The sequence below is a fragment of the Balaenoptera physalus genome (assembly GCF_965194825.1).
Source record: "Balaenoptera physalus genome assembly, chromosome: 2".
In the NCBI taxonomy this organism is placed as follows: domain Eukaryota; kingdom Metazoa; phylum Chordata; class Mammalia; order Artiodactyla; family Balaenopteridae; genus Balaenoptera; species Balaenoptera physalus.
This window is the reverse complement of record NC_138883.1, coordinates 102,193,401-102,218,457: the sequence shown is the minus strand read 5'-3', so window position 1 is coordinate 102,218,457 and position 25,057 is coordinate 102,193,401. Positions and strand designations below refer to the sequence as shown.

The 25,057-nt window shown below is 39.4% G+C and overlaps 1 long non-coding RNA gene across 2 annotated transcripts in view; it reads left to right on the top strand.

Annotated features, from left to right (window-relative positions):
- LOC309654368 overlaps positions 1 to 23,890 on the top strand; it is an 82,375-nt gene extending 58,485 nt beyond the window's left edge. The window contains exons 2-3 of one of the 2 annotated variants that reach the window (XR_014260193.1): positions 83 to 158; positions 10,084 to 23,890. This is a non-coding gene — a long non-coding RNA (uncharacterized lncRNA). Of the gene's footprint in view, positions 1 to 82; positions 2,793 to 10,083 lie in introns of those variants that run through there. The other variant, XR_014260194.1, reaches the window with a different exon arrangement.
- The last annotated feature ends 1,167 nt before the right edge of the window (positions 23,891 to 25,057 follow it).

Here is a 25,057-nt window from a genome sequence, read left to right as displayed (position 1 = left end):
GGCGCAGCTGTGGGTCCTGGCATTGCCACTCATGAGGAAATTCCCCAGAGAGCCCACAGACCTGCCTTGATTTCTCTTTCAGGTGTGATTATATTGGAACAAAGCCTGCTTCCTAGGTGTGAGCCTATGCAGTTACCCTGGACCCCACACTCGGAAAGGTCAGTACTTGGATTAATACTCTGCTGTTGCTATCTTGAAATTTTAAGTAAACTTGGAATAAAATGTCAAAATTTTGATTTTGCACTAGGCTCTGCAAACTATGCAGCCTCTCCTTGGTAGAAACAGAGAACATTACTTACCCTTGGAGAAGTGGGTGGGGCTTATTGACTAACCCAGCTTCTTAGGAGTCCAGGGCAACAACCATTAGGAGTAATGGTTTAAAAATATTTTTTTAGATGTAGTGCTATATCCTGCAAAACTTATTCTTATGGGAAGCTTCCCTCTGAATAAAGCATTTTAGGGCTTCAGGAAAGTGAGAGGGTACAGTTCTAGAATAGCTGTCTGATAGAACTTTCTGCAGTGATGTTAATGTTCTGTATCTTTGCTATCCAGTCTAGTGGCCAGTAGCCACATGTGGCTACTGAGAACTTGAAATGTGGCTAATATGACTGGGGACCTGAATTTCTAAATTTTAATTAATTTTAATTATTTTAAATTTAAAGTTAAATAGCCATATGGGACTACTGGCTACCATATTGGACAGTGTAGATCTAGAACCACAAAGTAACTTCTGACCTTTGGTGCTTTGATTATATTTTGCATTGATTCTATATCAAGAATTAAAGTTAGGCTTTGTCCAGAAAGGATTTTCTAAATTCAGATTTAAGGCATGTCTAGAACTAGATGGGGAAACTGAAATCAGTGTTTTTTCATAAGTATGGAGAAGATATCCTTTCCACCTATGAAAGCTAGCCATGATGCTCATTGCTATAGCCTACAAGGGAGTTATTACATGTACAAATGAATTGCCTAGAGACTGCCCCTTCCAGTTCTAACAGACTATGGAAGAAATATGGAAGACAAAGAAGAGGCAAGGTTAGGGGCCAGAGTCTTGGCAAGGAGTGATGGTGAGGAGGTGTAGTGGGAGGTGAGTTGATAGATGAGATTGAGCCAGTCCTCCTGGGCCTGCATGACCTGGGTGTACGAGTGACCCAGCAAGTCCCATGTGTTCTGATGAGAAACAGAGGTCTTGAGAGCACAGAGGTATGTCAGAGGGCTCTAGTTAAAACAAAGACACAGCTGCATAGGACATTTGAGAAGGCCAGAACTACAGATTTCAGAGCTAGATAGTACTTCATCTAAAAAACCACACCAGAAAAACTGTACTTCAGTGGTCACCAGTCTAGAGAATAGAAAATCCAGCCACTCACTATCCACCAATGAAGATCCAGATAATACCACCTCTGCTGCCATTGGTCATCTAAACTCTTATAGACCCCAAAATATACAGACACTATCTTGAAGGAGAACGAAGAGATGGAGAGAAAATTAGAAAGTCAACATTTTCCCTAAAGAAACTAAAGAGAGTTAACATAAAGGGGTTGTCTGAAATATTGAACTGAACTAAGTTTAACTGAATGGGATAAATGTAGGGTTACTTTTCCTAGTTTTCTATGGATGAGCAGATGAGTTATGGAGAAATAAAGAGGCTGCATTTTCTTTGCACATCTAAGTGCACAGTGAATGAATTTGTGACCCCACTACAAATACATTTGGCTTCCTGCTAAGCCAGTTTGAACAGCAGTCCTATTCATAAGCTTTAGCAGAGGTGGAATATGTGATAGGGGTTGGGGTGAGGTTGCTAACCTGTTTTATTGAGCCTGGGAGCCAGCATCATGACAGAATTGGTCACTTAACTCACAGATCCTCTTTCTTCAAAGGCACTAGCCACCTCACATGGGAAGGTCATTTGCGGCTTATCTGGAAGGCAGTTCTTCTCTTATCACCTGCCTGGACATGGAGGAGGTTGTAGATACTCTAGCCTACTGGTCCAAGAGCTTTGAGATCAATGGGAGAGGGCCAGTCTGGCAAATTATAGTGTGATTTTGCCTGTGCAGTGCCCTACTCATCTTCTTGTGCTGAATGAATCACATCTGGGATGAAGGAGGCCAGATCTACTTGGACAAAATCCTAATGAACTTATCTGGGTCTAACATCCCATCAATCCCTTGTCCATACAGTCCTCTGTGGGCTACAACACCACCTGCAGGCCAACTCTGAAAAGTACATGCCCAGAAAAATGGAAGAATTCTTGGACTGTATTCTGTAAAGCCAAGATATCTGCATTATGCTTCAAGTGTTTATGGTCCTAGAGTTAGAGTCCCCATGGCCCAGCAAATATATTTAGCAATTCCTGGAATTTACTACAAAATTCATTACACCTTTCTTCTTCTTGGCTGTTGTAATAACTGACATTCTCCAAAGGAGAGGAGGGTTTTTTGTTTGTTTGTTTGTTTGTTTTGTTTTATTTTTGGTGCTCAGAGGCAGATGCCACCTTCCAATAAGCCTTGTTTAATTTTTCCAACTTGCCCCTAACCTACCTGACCTAGCCCAACCCACATGAATATCTCCAACCATACAGATGGGAGACATTAGACCCCAGGAGGACTCAAATTCAGCTCTATGCCTCCACATCTTGGGTTTTCCTTCTTTGGAAAACTGGCTTTTGGGAAAATTCAATTGCTTATCCTCCTTGGGAACAAAACTCATTTGTCAAAGAGGCTAGAGGGGCTAAGATAGATTCAGAAACTCAGTTTGCACCAAGGTCACCTTTTTCAAACACTTTGGGTTTACCATTTCACACCCTGTCCTGGAAGCCATAGAACCATGAGGGAAGACTCATCACCAGTCCTGGAAATCATCTGGATGGGAATTCTAAGGACATACAGTCCTAGCTAATAGATAATCAGGCACAGACAGGGCCCACACAGTTGGATTTTTATTGTCTCTAAGTGTAAGAGGAATAAAATGGTTTAAGTTTATATCCTGAGCTACTGGACTGTCTTGGTCCATTCTGGCTGCTTTAACAAAATACCACAGACTGTTTTTTTTTTAAATCTATGTAGGTTTTTTAAATTTATTATTTATTTATTTATTTTTGGCTGTGTTGGGTCTTTGTTTCTGCGCGAGGGCTTGCTCTAGTTGCGGCAAGCGGGGGCCACTCTTCTTCGCGGTGTGCGGGCCTCTCACTATCGTGGCCTCTCTTGTTGTGGAGCACAGGCTCCAGACGCGCAGGCTCGGTAATTGTGACTCACGGGCCCAGCTGCTCCGCGGCATGTGGGATCTTCCCAGACTAGGGCTCGAACCCGTGTCCCCTGCATTAGCAGGCAGATTCTCAACCACTGCGCCACCAGGGAAGCCCCAGATGGTATCTTATACAACAGAAATTTCTTGCTCACGGTTCTAGACCCTGGAAGTATGAGATCATGGTGCCAGCACAGTCACCTTCTGGTGAGGGCCTCTTTCTGGTTCATAGCCAGTGCCTTCTCACTGTATCCTCATGTGGTAGAAGAGGTTAGGGATCTCTCTGGACCTCTTTTATAAAGGCACTAAGCCCATTCATGAGTGTTCTGTCCTCAAGACCTAAATACCTCCTAACAGGCCACATCTGCTAATACCATCACCTTTGGGGTTTAGAATTTGACACATAAGATCAAGTTCTACTTTAAAATGTTCAACTTGAAATGCTTACTAGACAACTAATGGAAATGTCAGGTAGGTAACAGGATGTTTAAGTCTGGAGCTCAGGGGAAATGCCAGGGCTGAAGAATATGTAGATCTGGGAGTTATTGACAAGGAAATAGAAATGAAAGCCATGGACTGGATAAAGTCTCCTCTAAAATGAGTGAATGTATTTAAGAACAGAAGTGGCTTAAACAAATTTAAAAATTGAGAATAAGAGGAAGAAGCCAGTCAGGGATGTAGGAGGAAGACCGAGATGGTATGTTGACCGAGAAACCAAGTGGTTGACTGAGTCAAATGCTTCTGAGAGGTCAAGTGAGAGGAGGACTGGGAATTGTTCAGAGGATTTGGAGAGATGGAGCTCATTGGTGATCCTGAGAAGAATATCATCTGCACTAGAGTTGTAGCAAAGAAAACATGACTGGAGAAGACTGAAAAGAGACTATGAAGTGAGGAAGTGGACACATTGAGTATTGACAACTCATTTTAGAAAAGGTGATGCAAGGGGACCTGAGAAGCATGTGTGGGAGTTAGAGGAGGGCATAGATTTTAGGGAGGACAGATTTATTTTAAGATAGGAGATATTATAGCATGTTTATATGCTGATGGGAATGTTCTAATAGAAAGGGGAAATGTGGAAATGCTGGAGAGAGTGGATGATAGAAAGCCTTTGAATAGGTAAGAGGGGATCCAGGGCTTAAGTTGTGAAGTCTAGGAGGACCTGCACTACAGGACAGTTCTTCTGTCATAAGAGGAGAAAAGGCAAAAATTAGTAAATGTGCTGGTGGGAAACTGTCACAGCTGTCTTCTGGTTGCTCCTACTTTGTTAGTAAAAGTAGAGATGACGTCTGTTTCCACCAGTTCCCACTAGCCCAGCTTACTCAGACCCTGCTCTCAACGCAGATCCCCATCAATTTACCATGACAACTGAGTTGGAAGAATCCACTTATCACTCACAGACACAGAAAACAAACTTATGGTTACCTAAGGGGAAAGGGGGGAGGGGGGAGGGATAAATTAGGAAACTGGGATAAACATACACACACTACTATATATAAAATAGATAACCAACAAGGACCTACTTTTTAGCATAGGAAACTATACCCCATCTAATGTAGTAACCTATAAGAGAAAAGAATCTGAAAAGAACATTTTATACATATATATATATATATACACACATATATATACATATATATACATATATACATATATATACATATATATATAAACTGAATCACTGTGCTGTACACCTGATACTTACGTGATATTGTAAATCAACTGTACTTCAATAAAAAGTTAAAAAAAAAGAAGAGCCCACTTATCTTACGAAAGATTCTGGATTCCCATCAGTGTCACAGCCAGCTCTGGTACTTTGTCCATTAGAAAGGATACCAGTTAGAGAAGCAAATACATGAAATTACTCCATTTGAACTCAGAATCCACCTGAGCATGTTAAGGCTTTTCAGCTACCCAAACTGGACAATGCAACCTAGTGGAGTGTGAGGTGGAGGAGGAATAAGTCATGGTTAAAACATTCACCATTGACAGGCTGAGGTTTCTGACACCCTATAAAAAATCAAGAAAACAACCTTAAATGTTTTAAGCGCCTAACTTGCTTGTTTTCAGTGGTTTTCCCAGTTTGTCCTCATATTTGGATACTTTGGAATTAAGTGTTTTTTAATTCCGCCTCTCCCTCAGTTGCTTCCTCCTGAATCTCCACCTCTTTATCTCCAGTGAGCCTCAGCCATGTCCCAGGCTCCCAGCTACCGTATCTCCTCCCTGCCTGGTCCCTGCTTCTTAGGGAGGAAGGTCCTTACACAAATGTGAGAACATGTAAAATAGATTTTAAAAGGATTAACTAATGTCACCATGAGCTGTCACTGATTAATCAAAGCAGCAGCAGCAATAGCAGAGCTTTCTGAGCAAGATTTTGCCATTTAATCTTTTTCATCCATCTTTAGCTCTGAAGGAGAAAAAAAAAAAAAAAAGCCGTCTAAAGGAACAACACATCCTCCCCTGTGAAAATGAGTGAAAGTACAGATGAATTATGATTTAGAGAAGATGAGGCTAAGGAAGGTTGCTTCCCCATGGAAGACCACACACACACACACACACACACACACACACACATGCTTTGGTCACTACTACACATAGCAACTTAGCAACTGCATTTATTGCTGCTTACAGTTGAATGAATAGCAAATTTAAATGTCTTTTTTGCCAGTAAGAATTTTGTAGCAAAATAAATTGAAAGCCAGATATCTAGTTCGTCATGTCCAATGACTCAGAATGATTTGGGAACTTCTTGTTTGGAAGCACCTTCAGAGTTTTTTACAAGTAGGGTGACCAAACGTCTCAGTTTGTCCAGGACTGATTCTTAAGATTCTGAGTATACTCTCTGAGGCTGGGTTAGAGTCCCAGGATTCTTTGGTTGAGAGGTATCTGTTTGAGCAAGCATCTTCCTGGGTGGAAGTCTTCTTGCATCTTGTTGACTAGGGATGTAGTCCCTGACCCTTGAGTGGGAAATTCCTGGCTCTTTTGGAGGCCTCTAGCCTAAAAACTGGGTTAAAGTCCCAGGTTTCTTTGTTTACACGTTACCATTAGTTAAGAATACAGGAACTTCTCAGTAGACTGAAACCCCCTTCTCATACCCCTGCTGACTGTGAGCTCCACCACTATGGCACTAACTCTGTCCGTTTCCTTTCTTGTTGGAATGATTTTACTAAGAATAATTTGGAACTTCAATGACCTCCCCAAACTGGTTCCTTTAAGACCTCTCCCTTACAATTGCTTCTGTTCCTCCTTCCTCCTTTTACTACCTTCAATCTTCCCTTCAGCTACCTTGAATCCTTTGATATGACTGCCTTCTCTACCTCCTCCATCTCTCCGTCCATGCCTGCAAGACTGCCTTACCACTTCAGCCCCTCATTTTCTTACAGTCACTTGAACTTTAGGTCCCCTGTCCCCCATTGGGGACTCTCAAGAGACTCAGGGACCCTCCAAAAGAAACTACATATCAGGGTAAAAGAATATCTCATAAGTCTCCTCCACAAATATTGGTAAAAAGCATTAGCCCTCATATTGAGCAGGTAAGCTTAACTTGTTCCATCTGTAAGAAATACAATTTGGGTAAAAATATAAAGTGGAGCAAAGACAAGAGCCAACTATTTTATATAAACCACTGAGTTTTATATTACTATGTTTACCTGCCTCATGGCTAAAATTTTAGAAGGAAAGCTCTAAGGTCTATATATGCATCTGTCTGTGTGTTTATGTATGCATGTTTGTATATGTATGTTTTATATATATATATGTGATATTTTTCTACTTCAAGATGGTATTACCAAAGTAATTTATAAAATCACATAAAAGAGCTCTATTCTGATTGGCTTAGAGATAAGTAAGCGATTATATAAATTAAATATTTCTAAAATTCCCAGAAATATAGAAAGTAACCCAAATGCTTTTCAAGTTTATGCAATTTGGAAAAATCTTAGATAAATAAGACTAGTTTAATATCATTGGTTTAATAAGAACAGCTATGTCTTCTGAGTTATCAGCATTAAGTATAACAACAGCATATATTTTGCATTTAACTCTTTTTAGGTATCTTTGCTTTTGTGATTTTTTTGATACTTGTCTAACGTGCATGTACTGTGAAAATAGTTAACAGGGAAATAGCTTGAGATGATGTCCTGCTTTGTTTAATGTTATAATGTATGTCCCTAAAAATAGTTTCCAAAATCTTTGTGGTAACTTGCAACCTTAGAGTTGTAGTAAGTTAAGTAATAGATATTCATTGACTATCTATATCACCTTCTAAGTGAGGAGAAACTACTAAACCTTAAATTACTAAGCACAAGTTTATCTACTTTTGGCTTCTTATTTTTGTATGGTACAGAGATGCTAAATATATTTAAGTCTGTTAATAAACATCTTTTTGACACATTGAAAAATTGTACTATCAGGAAACATATACCTATAAAAATTGAGATGGTATATTCATAAAATTTGCTAGTCTGCTGCAGAATGCTGGTATAAGACACAATTCACAATTGTTTACTTTGTATTTTTCTCTATTTAAAAAAGGCTACTAATTGTTAAAAATTATAATCAATGTATGTAAATTAAACTACTAGAAACAATAAGGGTCAAGGGAAACAACTTTGTATGAAAAGTATGCAAGGAAAGTAGATTGTATTTTTGATAAGGAAAAGTATTCAAGGTATGTAGGATAGATTTTTGTTACTGGAACAAGATAGTAATTATGCCCTAAAGTGAAAGAGGAAAATATAGGACAAAAACTGAATGGATATTAAAAAGTTGTAGAAGATTTGCAGGAAAGGAATTTTGGAAAAGGAATCTTATCTCATGTGGTCAAAGTTGGTTAAGACTGGATAGATTTATTTATAGGGTTTTTTTAAAAAAAAAAACAAAACGAACTTTAGTATCAAAAGTACACTGATGCATAGCTGCAATTTGGTTTTCTCCCTGTTGAAATAACAAAGTTTTTTTTTTTTTGATGTTTGGTCTGCTATTAAGAAGAGATTGTAAAAGGTTTGTCTTTATCTTTTAAGTAATCCCCCTAGGAAACAAAGATATGGTGTCTTATCAGAATAATTAACTATGCTTTATGTTAACCTTTGTCGTGTCCTTAATTATTTAAGAGAACCAAATCTTCTCACTTTTAAAAGAGCTAACTCTTTTTAAAAAAAAAATAGTCCTGTTATCTCCTGTATTTACTTTTGAATTCTTTTATCATCATTTTGGTTAAATAGGTAGCTAAGTAACCATAACCTGGGATTGTATTTAGCCAAATATTCAAACCTTTTGACATTTTGGACAATTTTGCCTTCTCAGAATCAAATCCTAAGTGAAAGTTTGATTTTGAACTGACCCTGAGATTTCTCAGATGGCTTTTGGAAAATCTCAAAGGATTTTTTCTTTCATCTTGTAAAAAGAGAGATGCCAAAAAGCAATTCGTTTTATTTGATTTGTCCTGTTGCATGAAAAGCATTGTCAAATAAGAGATGCTTTAACCTTCTCTAGGTTATATTTGCATGGATAAAATGTTGTTAATGTAAGTATTTAAGATATTGCATGAAATTTGTCAATACCCTCACTGTCTATGATATGTTCTGGTATAATGTTAGCAGTCATAATTCCAGTTATTATGTTTTATGCCATAGAAATACCAAATTCCCTTGTCAATTGCATCATTTTTATAGTGAACTGCCATCAGAGCTTTAACCACTGCCATTTTAAGTTTTTTGTCAGACACAGATAGTTTTTGTTTTACTCTGATTCTTCTCTGAAAGCATTGGCAATCGGCTATAGGCCAGAGTGCTTCATCTTCAGCAAAAAGGGATTGATTGTCTCTGAGACCCGTGGAAAGGACTGGCTATGACAGGTCTCTGGGATACAGGCTTCTGATGGCATTGTTTAAATAACTTTGAGACCATACCATTCAACTGAGAAAGGATTTCCAGAACTCAAGTAAAGAATCTGATGGTTGCATAAAACTGCTAACCCAAGACCAAGCAGAATGAGAATTGATTGCATGAGATTGAATGAACTGATGGAGGATGATTATAGCCTTTGTTTGGAATATTGCTGCTGGATTTAAGGAACCTCTTTCCCTTTTCTCTTAAGTTATCACTCACAACAATTTAGAAGATAATACTTTTATAAACAGGAGTGAAACATTTATCTTTTTCCTTGCCTGATCCCTCCAGAATTCAGAAACTCGTATTGAGAATTCTCATTTTAATGGCAATATAATTATTTGCATAAGTTCAGTAAGAGTCTGTCCTCCTTGAACAGAATTTACTTGGAAACATTGGTTATATAGCAAAGGCTTTTACTGGAATGTCATATTTGGGAATATTGTACATAGAATCATATACAAACAGATAATTTTAAGGAACTCAGGCTGACTTTATGGAGCCAATGCTTACAAAGCCCTTTTGAGAAAACTGGGCTGGTAGCTAGTTTACAGCGTTCCAAGCCTTACAGATGAATAAGGAAGGTTGCTTCCTGGCAAACCCAGGAAGCTTAGGATATTTTGGGGACCTAGAGAAAAGAGAAATTTACCCAAATCTATAGGTTATACAGGTAATACCTGGTGGCAAGTTCTTGGCTTGGCTTCCTACCCTTGAAAGGCTTTTAAAAATCTAATATGAGATTACTTTTGAAGAGTTCCAGCAAAGCAAACTTTCAAAGGTCTTTGTGGTTGATTACTGTTCTTGCTGCACTTATGTAAATAATAGGCCAAATCTAATGAGACCAGACTTAAGAATAATGAAAAAAAGGGTGGGTGTAAAGAGAAATTTTATGTCAGTGGAAAACTATAGCATACCCTTGTGGGTTATGACTCTAGTCCTGTTCATTATCTTTCAGGTTTTGTTATCTACTTGTAAATTGGACTGAATCCTGCCATCTTGCACATTTTGTCAGTCCTTACCAAATTCTAGATTCTTATAGTTTCCTCCAGTATCTGGCTACAACTCTTCAAATTAACATTTCCAACTGTTCTCCCACTTTCCCAACTTGGTGTCACTGAGAACCAGAAACCTGTTTGCCCAGTTCCTTACTGGAACTCTAGGTTGTCTTGCAAGCTGAAATTGGATGACAGGCAGCCTTCATGCCTGGAGCTGCTGCTGTGTAGGCCACTCAGGAAGTTTACTGAAAGTTCCACATCTTCCATGCTCTGCTCTGGGAAATAACCTGACTGTGACACTGATTTCCATGCCATCACCAAAGATATTCAAACTGGAAACCAGGAAATTTGTCAGATTGCCACTATTGTTCTCACTATACCATCTAAAGACGCTTCAAGCCCAACATTTAGAAATCTTCTCAACTGGCTTCCCTCTGGACTCAGAAGCTGGTTTTATAGTCTGTTCCAACCTTTAATCTTTGCTTTTCTTTTCATTTTCATAGAAATTCCCCTTATTAAATGCCTGATGATTTGCACTATCCAGCAAATATACTCTACTACCAAATCCCAACAGATGGTTCAGTTTGTTCTTAATGAACAAAAGGAGACTGAACGAGAAATGGACTTATATTGTTCAGAGGAAAGAAAAATGTTTCTTCTTTCCCTGAACAAGAGGAGGGGCTGACAAACTCTCAGGCCATCATTACAGCCTTGTCTTGTCTTTGCCATGTGTAGTCCAGTTTTAACAAGAATGCTGCTGAATAAGTTTAGTCAAGGTCCCCGCCACTATTACTATCTGATCCCTCTCAATACATGGCCAGGTCCCTCATCCCTCACATTTGATGTATAAGTCCTTCACCTGCCTTTTGCAGGAAACCCGTTAAAAAATCATCCCTTTATTCTTGCTGTCTCCTCTTAGTAATTTTGAATCCACTGACCCCCTCACTTTGCTCATTGACTGTAAATCGCCACTTGTCCTGTTGTATTGGAAGTTGAGCCCTGTCTCTCTCTCCTGTTGCAATAGAGTCGGCTCCTAGTACAATAGTCTTGAATAAAGTCTTCTTTACTATTTTAACATGTGTCAAAATAATTTTTTTCTTTAACAGACATATCAGGCAAAAGGGGTTTCTTAAATCAGTAAATGAGCCACCAGAAACATTAGAATCAGCATCTCCTCTTTACAGGTCATTTTGTCCCATCTCCCACCCAGTTTTGGAATCCCTCAAACCTCAACTTGTAGCTCAGCATATTATCCCTTCCCCTTACTTTTGGCTGCTTAACACATTTCATGGTAATCACTAATTCATCACATGGAACTGAATAAGAACCATTTAATATGATTATCTTCTCCATTAAAGCTGTCATCATAATTAGAGCTGCAGTGAACTGTTTGCCAGGATTATAACTTCTGCCAAGAAAAACTTGGGTGTCATTTTAGAAAAATTCTTAGGTGGGGGAGGAGATCAGGACCATCTGTGTCAGGATCCAAAGTGGAATAAAGAGAAATAAAGCCCCTTTCCCCTGCTATCTACCAAACTCTGCCCAGCCCTCCAACTGGACCTTGCCAAAGACTTTAGAATGAATCAGCTTGCAAGGTAGTCTGAAGAGCACACCCTCTCAGGGAATGAGCCTTGGAAAAGTCATCTTTAAGAAGAGAAAAAAGGGGCTTCCCTGGTGGCGCAGTGGTTAAGAATCTGCCTGCTAATGCAGGCGGCATGGGTTCGAACCCTGGTCAGGGAAGATCCCACATGCCGCGGAGCAGTTAAGCCCGTGCACCACAACTACTGAACCTGCGCTCTAGAGCCGGCGAGCCCCAACTACTGAGCCTTCATGCCACAACTACTGAAGCCTGTGCGCCTAGAGCCCATGCTTTACAACAAGAGAAGCCACCGCAATAAAAAGCCTGTGCACCACAACGAGGAGTAGCCCCTGCTTGCTTCAACCAGAGAAAGCCCGCGCGCAGCAACAAAGATCCAGTGTAACCAAAAATAAATAAATACATTTATTTAAAAAAAAATGAAGAGAAAAATGGCAGCAGCAATAGGCCTTCGTGCATAACGCTTCCTAAAAGTTGTTCCACATGGTTTTGTTTGCCACCCCATGGTTTCCAGGGCAACCACCTAAGCCAGGACGGAAGAGAAGGAGACATGAGGCTAGAATGGGACCACCCACTGCAATTCTCATTTCATTCTGATGGCAAGAACCTTTATGTTGATTCAAAGTGTTTGTCAGGCCTCTTGCTGTGAATCCCTGGAATAACATTTTGCCCTGATGGAAGTGTGTCACAGGCTGCTGCTCCCACATCCCCCCATACTGAGGTGTTTTTAAGTGGAGCCAAATATCCCAGGGGAATTTTCTCTGCACTACTAGCATTGTCACACATTTTTGGATTACACACTGTAAATTATAGATAAAATACATTATGTTAATTTCTCCTGCATATCTTCTAGTTATTTTTAGGAAAAGCGTCTTTGCAATTCAGCTTCTCAGGTAAATGTTTCAAATGAAGAGAAAAATGAAACCAAGGCATAAGGATGCTCAAGGCTGAGACTGAAGCCACATCATAGTCTGGCACTTTGCAATGAGCATGTGTCCAGCATGGATTTTAGTTGCAGACGGTGGAAGAAGTTCTTTACCAGGCGTCATTAGACTTGGGTGTGACTTCTGGCTCTGCAACTTTTTGGATATGTGACTTTGAAGGAATTTATTTCATTTCTGTAAGTCTTCATTTCATCACCTATGAAATGAGAAATGTTCAGCGAGACCTCTCAGGTGCTTCTACTTCTCACGCTCTTTGCTAAACTGGGGGAAATGCCCTCAAATCTCATAAAGCGTATTATATTGACTGTCTTTAAAAAGAATGAATGAAGTCAACCTGTGAACATTAAAATATTCAGTAGCACTGAAACCCTTCAAACTTTATGATCTCTTACTGCACTGGGGTTGTTGATTTTTCACTTGCTGTGCTGGGTATCTCCCATTTGCTCCTCAGATCAACTGTCCATTGTTCTCCACCCTGGGAGGTTGTCCTGCAAAGATTACAACACAGGGTCTTGTCCTCTGACTTGTAGGTGGGTTCAGCCACTGGACAGGCGATTGAAAGGAGGGCAGAGTATGAGGTTTTGCCCCCTCCATTCTCCCTGCCTGTGAGAGGTTGCCGTGAACTAGCTGCATCCCTCACCAAAGGTCACAGCTCCTGGAAGGCATCCTCTCTACATCACTGTCTCCAGTTTTCCATAATGGCTCTTAGTCAGTTCGGGCTGCGATAACAAAATGCCATAGACTGGGTGGCTTATAAACAATATAAATTTATTTCTCACATTTTAAGGGCTGGAAGTTAGATCAGGGTGCAGGTTGATTCCGTGTCTGATGAGAGCCCACTTTCTGATTATAGACTGCCAACTTTTTGCTGTATCCTCAAGTGATGGAAAAAGGGCTAGAGAGCTCTCTGGGGTCTCTTTTATTCTGGTGCCAATCCCATTCATGGGGGCTCCACCGTCATGATCTAATTACCTCCCAAAGGGCCCACCTGCTAATACCATCACGCTGGGGGTTGGAATTTCAACATATGAATTTTTGGGAGACATAAACTGTTCATAACAGGCTCCTTCTTGCTACTTCAGGCCTAGGGGTACTGCATAACCCCTCTGGTTCTCTATGCTCCGTGCATATCTTTAAAAATTGGTCTTTATTCAAGTCTCCCCAAATGATGCAGTTTGAATGAGCCATCTATTGCTTGTCTGTACCCTGACTGATACACTCAGTTTCTTGAGATACAAATGTGGCAAGATTGGAAAGGCCATGGTACTTATTACTTCTGTGTATCCATTTTCCTCGAATATATACTTTTCCCCCTTAATTGTGACTCAGAAAATATAACAATCTCTATGCAATGCTGCTTGGTAATATAGTACTTGATCTCTGTACATGCTTGTATTAGACAGGAGTCAGAAGCAAATAGAAACCAGCCTAGTCGTTTAAGTAGGAAAGGATTTGATACAGGGAATCCGATGCTCACAGTTAGAAGGGATGGAGGAGTGGGCTGTAGGCGGGGCGTCCAGGAATGACTTCCAGAATACCACCCAGAGCTGACCTGTTTAGAGAACTATCTCTGCAACAATCTGGAAGCTGGGGAATCAAGAAGCCTGTGTGCCACCTGCCAGCTCCAAGATCATACTACTTTTGCCATAATTCAGGAATCAGAAAGTTGTAACCCCAATTGTTGGCCCCAAACCATATGTACCTGATTTGTACCATCAAAATGAAGGCCTTCCTTCCTTCGTACTTGACTCAGTTCTAAATTTGCTTTTCACACGTGTGTCTAATTTGTGGAGCCTAAATCATATTCCTAGTTGCAAATGAGTCTGGGAAATGTCATTTTTAGCTTTTCAGCCTCTGTAGTATGGGCAGGCACACTAGAAGGAGATTGGGATGAATTCTGAGCAAGTCAGTCTATCTGACACAAGATTATGTCTGAAAGCATGTTTCAAGTGGCATACGAAAAAACATGAACTTTGGAGATTTAAAAAAAAAAGAGACTAGAAATCGAATCTCTGCTCTAGGATTTACTAGCTGTGTGACCTTGGGCAGGATGCACTTATTACTGGACCTATTCTTCATCTGTATAATGAGAATAATAATGCCTGCCTCACAGAATTGTCATTCATTTATCCATATAAAAGATTTTTACTGATTGTTGTATTAGCACCAGAAGTTTTAGTTGGTGGTGACAAATCTAATTGATTGGTTAAGCAGAAAAGAAATGTATTAAAGGATATTTGGTAGGTCACAGAATTGCCAGATGGGCTTGAGAGCCAGGTTCAAGGCTGAACTTCCAGGACACCACCAATAGCCTGAGGACACCGCTACTGCCTCCACAACCCCCTCCTGGAATTCAGTGCTACATTTTATACTGCCAGCAGGAACTTGACTTTACTGATGCAGATGCTGCTGCCAGCTCTGTTACCAGAAACTTAACAGTGCCACCTCCGAAGGCCAAGGGGCAGTGGCGCTCCTCTCACTGGCAAAAATGGATTCCATGTGGCATCTCTCCCTCAGATTGGTCTCTTCTCAAAGGAAATTTTACAAGGGTGACAGATGTTGCCTGGGTCACATGCTTGTGCTCAACTTCAAGGGGGACTAGGGAAGCATGATTTCTGACTTTTAACTTGGGGAGGAAGGAAACTCTCTATCCAAAGGGAGAGTGTTCACAAAGTGCTGAGCCCCAGACAAATGCCCACTTACTTCCTCCAAATGGCTAAGCAAAACGGACATTTATTGGCTCTCATTCTCACTCTCCTTTTCTCTGCCCAAGCACCATTCTCCCCAAAATGGTGGCATGCTGGTTCCTGAGAGCTACAAATTTACATACTATCATCCACGCAGTTCCTGTGTAAAGGCTGTGTCTCTTCCCAATGATTCCATCAAAAATCTGTGGTTGAATTTATTGTTTTAACTTGGATTGCATGAGCTTTCCTAAATCATTCATTGAGCGGGGGAGATGGAATAAATTAACACACTAGGTTTGTGTTACATGCCAAGTGAACTGGAGAAGTATAGGTTCAGCCCTTCTAGAACTGTTTGGCTCAAGCATTGGGTAAGAAGTGTTTTATAAAGGAAAATAGGGATGCAGGGCAGGCAAAAACAATTGCTTTCCACTATAATCTTCCTGACAGTTCAATATCACTCTTTCTCTAATGCATACAGTGTCATGTGTTCCCACCCACAATAGTGCAGCTCTTCCACGTACACCTCAAAAGTCCCTTCCTCCACAGGCTCTATGCCAGTTACTGAATCCAGCTCTAGGGTTTCTCAGCAGTGTGCATTAATGTTTAATTTCATGTGTTGATTTGACTAGGCTGAGGTATTCCCAGATAGCTGGTGAAACATTATTTCTGGGCGTATCTGATGAGGATCTCAAGGGTGTCTCTATTTAAAAAGGACTTCAAAGAATCTTATAGGTGCTGTCCCTCAGGAGCCTAATAGGAAGACCAAAGTTAGAGAAGGGCTTATCTCGAGACTTTTGGGTATAGATTTTGTTTAATGGAGTGGATTATAAATTGATTTATGAAAAAAATCCACAAAGGTTTTAAAAGAATTATGTCAACTTGGACTGAAAGGGATAGTGACGATACAAAACTGAAAGAGCTCTTTGGATTCCCAAATTTCTGTGGGCAGAAGCAGGCTGGAAAAATTACTCAGCTGCTACTGTGGGCTATTTTCTATGGAAAATGAAGAGGTCAAGAATATGGAGAATAGAGCCAAGAGCCATGGTGAATCATTCCTGGACAGTAGGACTGATTCTCTAATCAAGGAACTGGCAACACATATCCAGCTGGATTTTAGTATTGCTGTAGGCCAATAACTCCTGTGTGCTTCATTTCCCCCCCTTTTGAATGGCAGGGTCCATTGCAGTTATTTTGCAGCCTATCCCATCACTGTGTGTTGGGAATGTGCGGAAGAGCTATTTTGTCTCTTTAGTTCACAGGTCTACGATCAAAAGGAACTATTCCTAGGGTGCTGTATTGGAGGACACATATCCAAGGAGACTTAACTTTACCTACACCTAATCTAAATGACAGTATTTTCCCTTTCCCCCAGGCACCGCATAGTGCCTGACATATAGAAAATGCTTAGAAAATATTTGGTAAATGATTGCATGAATAGAAGAATATGTTATTCATCCTACTGGAAAAATAGACATTATGATTAGGAAAAATAATTATTAACTGGCATAATGATAGATGTATAGAATTGAGAGTTCAGAAATAAGCCCATACATTCATGGACAATTGACTTTTGACAAGGGTGCCAAGACAAGTCAACAGGGGTAATAAGAACAGTGTCTTCAAGAAATGGTGCTGAGAGAACTGGATATCCATTTACAAAAGAATGAAGTTGTACCCCTATCTCATACCATATACAAACATTAACTCGAAATGTATCAAAGACCTAAATGTAAGAGTTAAAACTGTTAAACTTTTGGAAGGAAAGATAGGTATAAATCTTTGTGACCTTAGAGCAGACAAAGGTGTCTTAGATATGACACCAAAAGCACGAGCAACCAAAGAAAAAAAGAAAAATTGGACTTCATCAAAGTTAAATATTTTTATGCTTTGTAGGACACTATCAAGAAAGTGAAAAGACAACTCCAAGAATCGGAGAAAATATTTGCCCTCCTCCACAAACCTCTTCTACTGTCGATTCTAAATTCCCCTGATGCTTAACTATTACCTCTACTTGTTTCAGTGGCTAACCTGATGGTATGAATAAAACCCGCATTCCTGAGGGATCTGAGTCACACATTTGGCTTTGATTACTAGTTCATGAAGGTGACAAAATGTAAAACATATGGGTAATATAAAAGGAGATTTTAAGGGCTTATATTGTGAGATAAGGCAAGGGTCAGCAATCTATGGCCTATGGGCCAAACTCAGCATACCACATGTTTTTGTAAATAAAGTTTTATTGGAAACAGCCACACTCATTCATTTACGTATTTTCTATGGATTTTTTCGTGCAATCACTGTAGAGTTGAGTGGTTGACAGAGAGACCCTATTGCCTGCAAAGCCTAAAATATTTACTATGTGGTCCTTTCCAGAAAAAATTTGATGACCCCTGCTCTAAGGCCATCCTTGTCAATAGGAAGTGATATGTTAGTGAAATGCTCAGAAGAATATCATTCCAAATGCTCCCTTTACCTTGCCTCTTGGCCTCTTCTTATTAATTCCATACTTTGAGAGACCTCTCAGCTTTCAAAGCATTCAAGATCTGCTGGGAAAATAATTGTGGCAGAGTCTGATAGTTCTCAAGTACACATTCTCCTCTTTTTCACTAAGAGAACAGTTGAAGTTTATCTAGGCATATGGCTGCCAAAAATAAAGATTGCAGTTCTCAGCTTCCTTTGCAGCCAGGCATGGTCATATGACTAAGTCATTGTCAATGAGATGTCACTTCCAGAGACTATCCCTAAAGTAAAGTTTATCCCCCTTGGGTTGTATTTTCTGCATCTTGCTGGTAGGAATGTAGATGCAATGACCATGTATCCAGCAGCCACCTTGAACCATGCCTGTACAGTCATATCCTCGTGTTGATAAAGAAGAAAGCTAGAAGGAACCTGGTCCCTACCAATTAGACATTTTATGTGAGACAATAACATCTTGAATGTTAAAGGCCCAGTGAAACTGGGTTTTCTGTCTCATGCTACACCACCTAATTCTTACAGATACAATATCATAGACAGTAGAATTATGGCTCTCTGAGGGCAGAGAGCTTGTCTGTTTGAGTCATGGCTACATCTCCATCATTTGAAATGATGCTTGGTGCATAGCAGATACTCAATAAATATTTATTGAAAGGAACATATGAGTAAAATATTATAATGAAGGAGAATGAAGAACCAATACAAATTACTGAGAACAGCACTTCCCACATCTAGAGAATTATTTTTAAATTGTGGTTAAATATACATAACATAAAATTTACCATCTTAGCCATTTAAAAAATTATGGTAAAATACACATAACATAAAAATTTCCATCTTAACTATTTTTAAGTGTACAGTTCCTTGGTCCTAACTACATTCACATTGCACAGCAATCTATAAAACTTTTCTCACCTTAATAGCTAAAACTCTGTACCCATTAAATAATAACACCCCATTCTCCCCTCCCCTCAGCCCCTGGCAACCATTATTCAACTTTCTCTCTCTATGGATTTGACTATTCTGTGTACCTCATATAAGTGGAATCATACAATATTTGTCCTTTTTTGACTGACTTATTTCATTATTAGCATAATGACCTCAAGTTTCATCCATGTTGTATCATATGTTAGAATTGCATTCCTTTTTAGGGATGAATGATATTCCCTCGTGTGTATATAACACATTTTGTTTATCCTTTCATTGTCCATGGATGCTTGGGTGGCTTCCACTTTTCGGCTGCTGTTATGTGAGTAATGCTGCTATGAACACAAATATACAGAGACCGTTTTTAACTTTTCAGATTTCTTAGATTTTCTGACTTACTGAGTGAAAATCTTAGAAGTGGGAGAAGAGGAGTGAGGAGCCGTTTGGAAGATGTATTTTAAAATGTTTTTGGGTGATTTCAAATATAGACAGTGTAGTCCTTGGATTGACAATTGGGAGCCACTGATCCCACACAATAAGTATACTAGTCTAGAAGTACCAGAACCACCCAGAATAATGAGGTTGTAAGATGTGAGTTCAGCATGTTGTTTGAGAAGAAAAGACATTTCAGGTTGAAGAAAAAATAAATTTAGAGATATAAGCATTATGACTTTACTTTTCTAGGTGTCCTTAATTATGGAATCATAGCTCATTAATAGTCCAAATTGAGTCATGGTGATATATTTTCATTCAATCATTATTGAAAATAGCAGCAACAAAGTATTTTTCCATTAAGTATATAGTAAATTTTGTTATATTTATGAAACTCTCATTAGAGCAACAATGTTTTCAGCTTAACTTCCCCATACACACCGAATTGTTTCTCTGGTGTGAAGATGGAACACTAGGAAAGAAAAATTGATGCAGAAATAAGACCTCTTAAAACTGAAATTCATCTAAAATTGTCTTTTGACCATGATGAAGGACTGTACAATTTGTAGTATAACAAAATCACTCCAAATTCTTTTTCCAATAGCTGAGAGAAAATCTGTGTGTTGAGATTTGATCCAACATTGAAATGGAATTGCAAACATTTATCTTTCTTTGTTGCGGCCTTAAACTAGTGGAGGAACTTTGTCAGAAATCCTGCTTTTTCCCAAATCATTGCATCTACTTCTAAATCAATACATTGGTCGTATTCTGCCCCCTTTGGTTGAGTTACATTAAAAACAAATTTATCCTTCAACCTTTTACCCTACCAGGATATTAACTCAGCTATTTAACTTATTTAACTTATTCTTTAGATAAAATAGTATGTGTTCTGATATATATGTTTTAAAATTATTTTCATTTTTGTAAATTGCTTGGATATAACCAGTAAAATTCCTCCCACCATGGCTTTATAATAAATTTTATCAACTTATTTTCATTTTGTAAGTGAACAAGTGATATTCACTGTGACTTTCTGCTTCTTTTCAAATGCAATTCTAGTTATTTGATAAACTGTCATGTTAAATGAAACTTATTATGCTAAGAGAATGTCTTCATTGACTTCTTTAATTCATTTGTTCATTCAACAACAACAAAAATAATAAAGCACTCACTATGTGTCAGGAACTTTAATCAGTGTGTGGAAAGAGACAGTTTCTCACATGTAGCTTATAATTGAGAGAGACAGACTTTCATGATAGAATCTCACAAATAAATGTACAATTTCTATACTTATAAGCTACAAAACTGAATCATTATTGTGCTTTGTGAGTGAATAACAAGGATCCAGTCTGTGTGATGACTCATGGAAGGGATTTGAGCTGAGAATTAAAGGATAAGTGGGATAAGAAGCATAATATTGGGTGTGTGGGAGGCCAAGAGGGTTTCAGGAAGAGAGAATGACATGAACAGAGGTTAAAGTTTGGCCTCTGTGGCTTGAACCCAGGGAGCAAATGCAAATGTGCTTCAAGTTGTATGAAGGACTTTTGCCTTTGTTTCATGTGCAATGATACATTAGCTTGGATGGATATTAGCTAAGAATCTTTCAGCTACATGCAATGGAAAACCCAGTTCAACCTGCCTCAAGTCAAAAAAGAAAAAAAAAGAGTCATTGGCTTATGTAATAGTGAAGTTCAGAGTTCAGACCCCACCCAAGCCCAGTTTTACCCATAGGAGGCTGATGTCTTCATTCCCCAGCTCTTGCTCTCTGGGGTCCCTTGACTTTGCTGTCATCCTTGTGCTAGCTTAATCTTCAGTTTGGTTCCCATCATGGTCACATGAACCAGTCAATGTCCCTGATTGGGTCTGCTTAAATCACATGCCCACCTTGAGCCAATTCCTTTGGCTAGGGGACTGAAGTACTTTGATTAGTTTACATATGGATTAAGTGCCCTTTGTTAAAACAATCTCTGTGGTGAGGGGAGAGTATGCCAGTTAGGGCATCCATAACTTGGGAGTGGGAGGTAGAGGTAATCCCAAACTACTTCGGGGAAGGGTGGTTTTCTAAAAGAAATTTAGGGGGATATTACCTTAAGGAAGGTGGAAATTTTCTAGACAGAAATCAGATGTCCAACAGACTTCTGAAGAGTTTTAAGAAAGATAAGAATAGAGGAAGTAACATAAACAGATCTGCATTCATACATACACACCCACACACACACAAAGATGGCCTTCAGAGTGGAAATGGATTGGAATGGATTTGAGGGGAGCAAGAGTACACACAGGGAAGACCAATTAGTAGGTTAGATTAATAGTCCATTATGATGATAGCTTGGACAGAGGAAGTGGTAGCAGAGCTGGGAATAAGTAGAGAGATTCAAGAGGCATTTAGAAGATAAAATAAATACAACTTGGTGGTTAATTGGATATGGAAGAAGTGAAGGCAAATACATTATTAAAGTTAACCCCCGGGTTTCTGGCTTACACATGAATTGGATAAATGGTAGTGACATTGTACTGATAAGGGTTATTAAAAGAAGACCAGCTTTGGGAGATACAGTCTCAATTTCAGATTAATCTTAGTTCTTTTTGAGACATCTAAGTGGAACTGGCCAAAAGACACTTATATTGTTTTGATTTACTCAGATATGTTTATTAAAGGCTTTGGGACAAATCATCTTTCACACTTGGCTAAATTTCCCTAAATCCCTTTGTATCAGGAAAAGAAAATAGCTTTCCACTCCATCTAACCCCTACAAAGATGTATTAATATTCCTTCATAATCTTCCCTTTATGCATTACTTAAGAGTCTTCTCTTTTCCTTCTGAAATCCCCTTCCATTGGATACACACTAACTTGTATTAAAGAATCCCGTGGTGCATAATGGCCCCTGCTGCAGGCTCCCAGACATCCAGCACACCGTGCAATGGTAGACGCAGAATCACAGCCTTCTTTTGATGATCTGTCATGCCCTAAGGACTGAGGTGTTGGTGGAATGTTTGTGGGGGAGCAATTTAAACTTTAAAATGTATTACTGTCAGAGCTTCAGACTTAGTTATATATATATATAATTTATATTATATATATGATTTTACTTGGTTTCAAGTGATAAAAACCCATCTCAAAATAAGGTAAAAGGGAACTTACTGGCTCTTATAAAAGAGAAATACAAGGTGAAGCTGGTTTATAGGACTCTGGAGACTCAGAAAACCCTTGCTAGATATTCTTCTCCCTCTTTTTCTTCCCACCTGTCTCTCTCTCTCTCTCTCTCTCCCTCCTTCTATCTTTCTGTCTCTGTTGCATTTCGCTGTGTGTTTCTCTCAACCGCTTCTCCTGAAGATGGAATTTCCTTCTTGTGGATTGGTGGGGATGGGTATCAGAGTAGGCATAAACAAATTCAAACTTAGATGACCACAGCTTGGCTAACTCAGGAGATGAAAAGAGTTTCTCTCTCCATAGTCCATTTATAAAATCCAGGGGTAGAAGTTTGATATGGTCTAGGTCATATACAAACCCTCCAGTATATAGAGGATTATGATTGACTAGTTGTGGAGTATATACCTTCTTGGAGGCAGGGACAGAGCCTCATGAATTGAGGAACAGGTTGCTGACTAAAAGAAGTGTATGTGGTGACAGGACATATGAGGAAGGGGAGTATGGTGAAGGGGAGGCACTTACCAGAAGAGGGCAGAAAGGAATGATGAGTGCACACAAACAATAATTGGTCCTTCCAGTTACAAGGTATGAAAACTTGTTCGAGTGTTCGCTCCATTGGAAAAAAAAGAGGAAGAATTTTTGTTGCTTTTCATAGCCAAGACTTAGAGAGTAGTTCTGAACCTAGGTAAATCCATATATACCTCTTAAATACTCCTCTCATTTGTTCATTAGACAAATATTAAAAATATTTTAAAAAGTGATTTTTTATATTTTCTCTCTATGCTCCACCATTTATGTGGTTCAAATAGTGTTTACGCATCTCTTTCCCTCTGTCCAACTAAAAACAGTTTGTTTTCTTCAAAGTATATACTTCCAATGTAAATTCCTGAGACAGGACATCTTTCTTAATAACTATCATGACATTTGAGCAGTTTCTTAGGTTGGGCTCCCACAGAAGCTGACTTGGAAACAAGGATTTGAGAGCTGGTAGTTAACTTTGGAGGTGGTTCCTGGCATCACTCTTAGGGGAGCAGGGAATTGAGACAAGGAAGGAAAGGAAGTTGATAAAGGATTCACTATTGAGCAGATTACTGCTATGGGTAACTGGATTTCAGTCCCAAGGGGGAACTCTGAGAGACAGTGTAGAATATTCCGCAGAGTTATCCCAGTTGAGAGGCAAGGAAGTTGGATATTTGTCCTCCAACGCCCATCTGTCATTGGCTCAGGGCTGATTCGGGGCATTAATGCCCATGAGCATCCAGTCTGCCCCATTTCCCTTAGGTAGAAAGTGGCAGGTGTTTATAGAAGGATGCTGTCAGCATAACGTGCATCAGGGAGTGTGGAGGGGATACAGGCAGGGAATCAACAGCATCTGTTACAACCCTATTCTGGTCAAATCATAGGTTGATGGACTTTGGGTCAGTGTGTAATCAGCTTTGGTTCCTATAAGGATTGTAGTTATGTAATACTGAATGGAGTTTAATAGGGTGCTTTTTCAGGAGGGCTGTGGGCATGGCAGGAACTGTCGATTAATATATCTAGTTTAAAGAGAGAAAAATAGTTTAAAGAGATAAAAAATATGAACATACTTACAGTGGCAGATCATTTATCTGGAAGTCTAAAATTGTAGCATCCAAACAAAGAAACTATTAAAAAGAGTGATGGCTTAACCAGTGACAGCAAGAGTGTAACAACTATGTCACCGGAAATGCATGTGCTGTGATAATACTTAGTTATTGTAGGTTTAGGCACACACAGACTGTTTTTGAAGCTTTGCATTGCAGTTATGCAAATACGTTTTATGTAGGCCCTAGTCCTACGTAAAAAAAAAATCAAGAAACTGCACTAATTTCCTTCCTTCTGGACTTAGCCCAAAACTCTGTGTGGGCAGTGAGGGGCAGGGGCCTGAGCAGTGGTGTGTGGTGGGCTAGCATACACTGTTGGAGACTGAGCAGCATGAGAAGGGTATCCATGTGGCAGTGGCAGCCTGGGACAGGTGTCAGAGCGTGAATGGAATGAGGAAGGTGTTCACATGGAGGGTAGGCAGCAACAATGGGAAAGTAGTTACGTACAGGGTTACTGGAGAAGTATGTCAATATATTGAGGAGAATGGTTGCCCAGACTCTCACTGTTGGAGAAGGTAAGTACAAAGGAGAAAACTAGAATGAACCCTGTGTTTTGGATTGGCAGTATCCGTGAACTCATGGATTTCAGTAGGTGGGGAGTGGGGGTAGATATATAGATACATAGATGGATAGATATAGTTGTAAATGTATGTATACATACATATGTATATACAGGCATCCCTAGCTCTGTCCACCGTGAGGGCCTGGAAACAGCAACATCCCAATAGCAATGCGGACATTAAGCATCCACATCTTGTTTTCTAAATTCCATTCTCCATTAAAAGAAACAAGGCAGAATTGAGGCGGGGAAGGTATGAGATGACCCTGGAACATCTTGTGTCAGAAAATAAGGAAGTGCTCAAAGAATGATGATGATATTAAAAGAACAGAAAAGCCAGCTTCCAAAGGCTCCCACTGGCCAAACCTGGCATCATTTGGTTGTCCAAATAAGTGACAATATGGATTATAAAATTGAATAAAATAAGAATTCATGAATTCATGTTGACATAAATAAATGTAGGAAGGAGAAATTTTTTTCTTATAACTAATAAATGTAGAAGGAATGATGGAATTTTAGAAAATCACTATTTGAC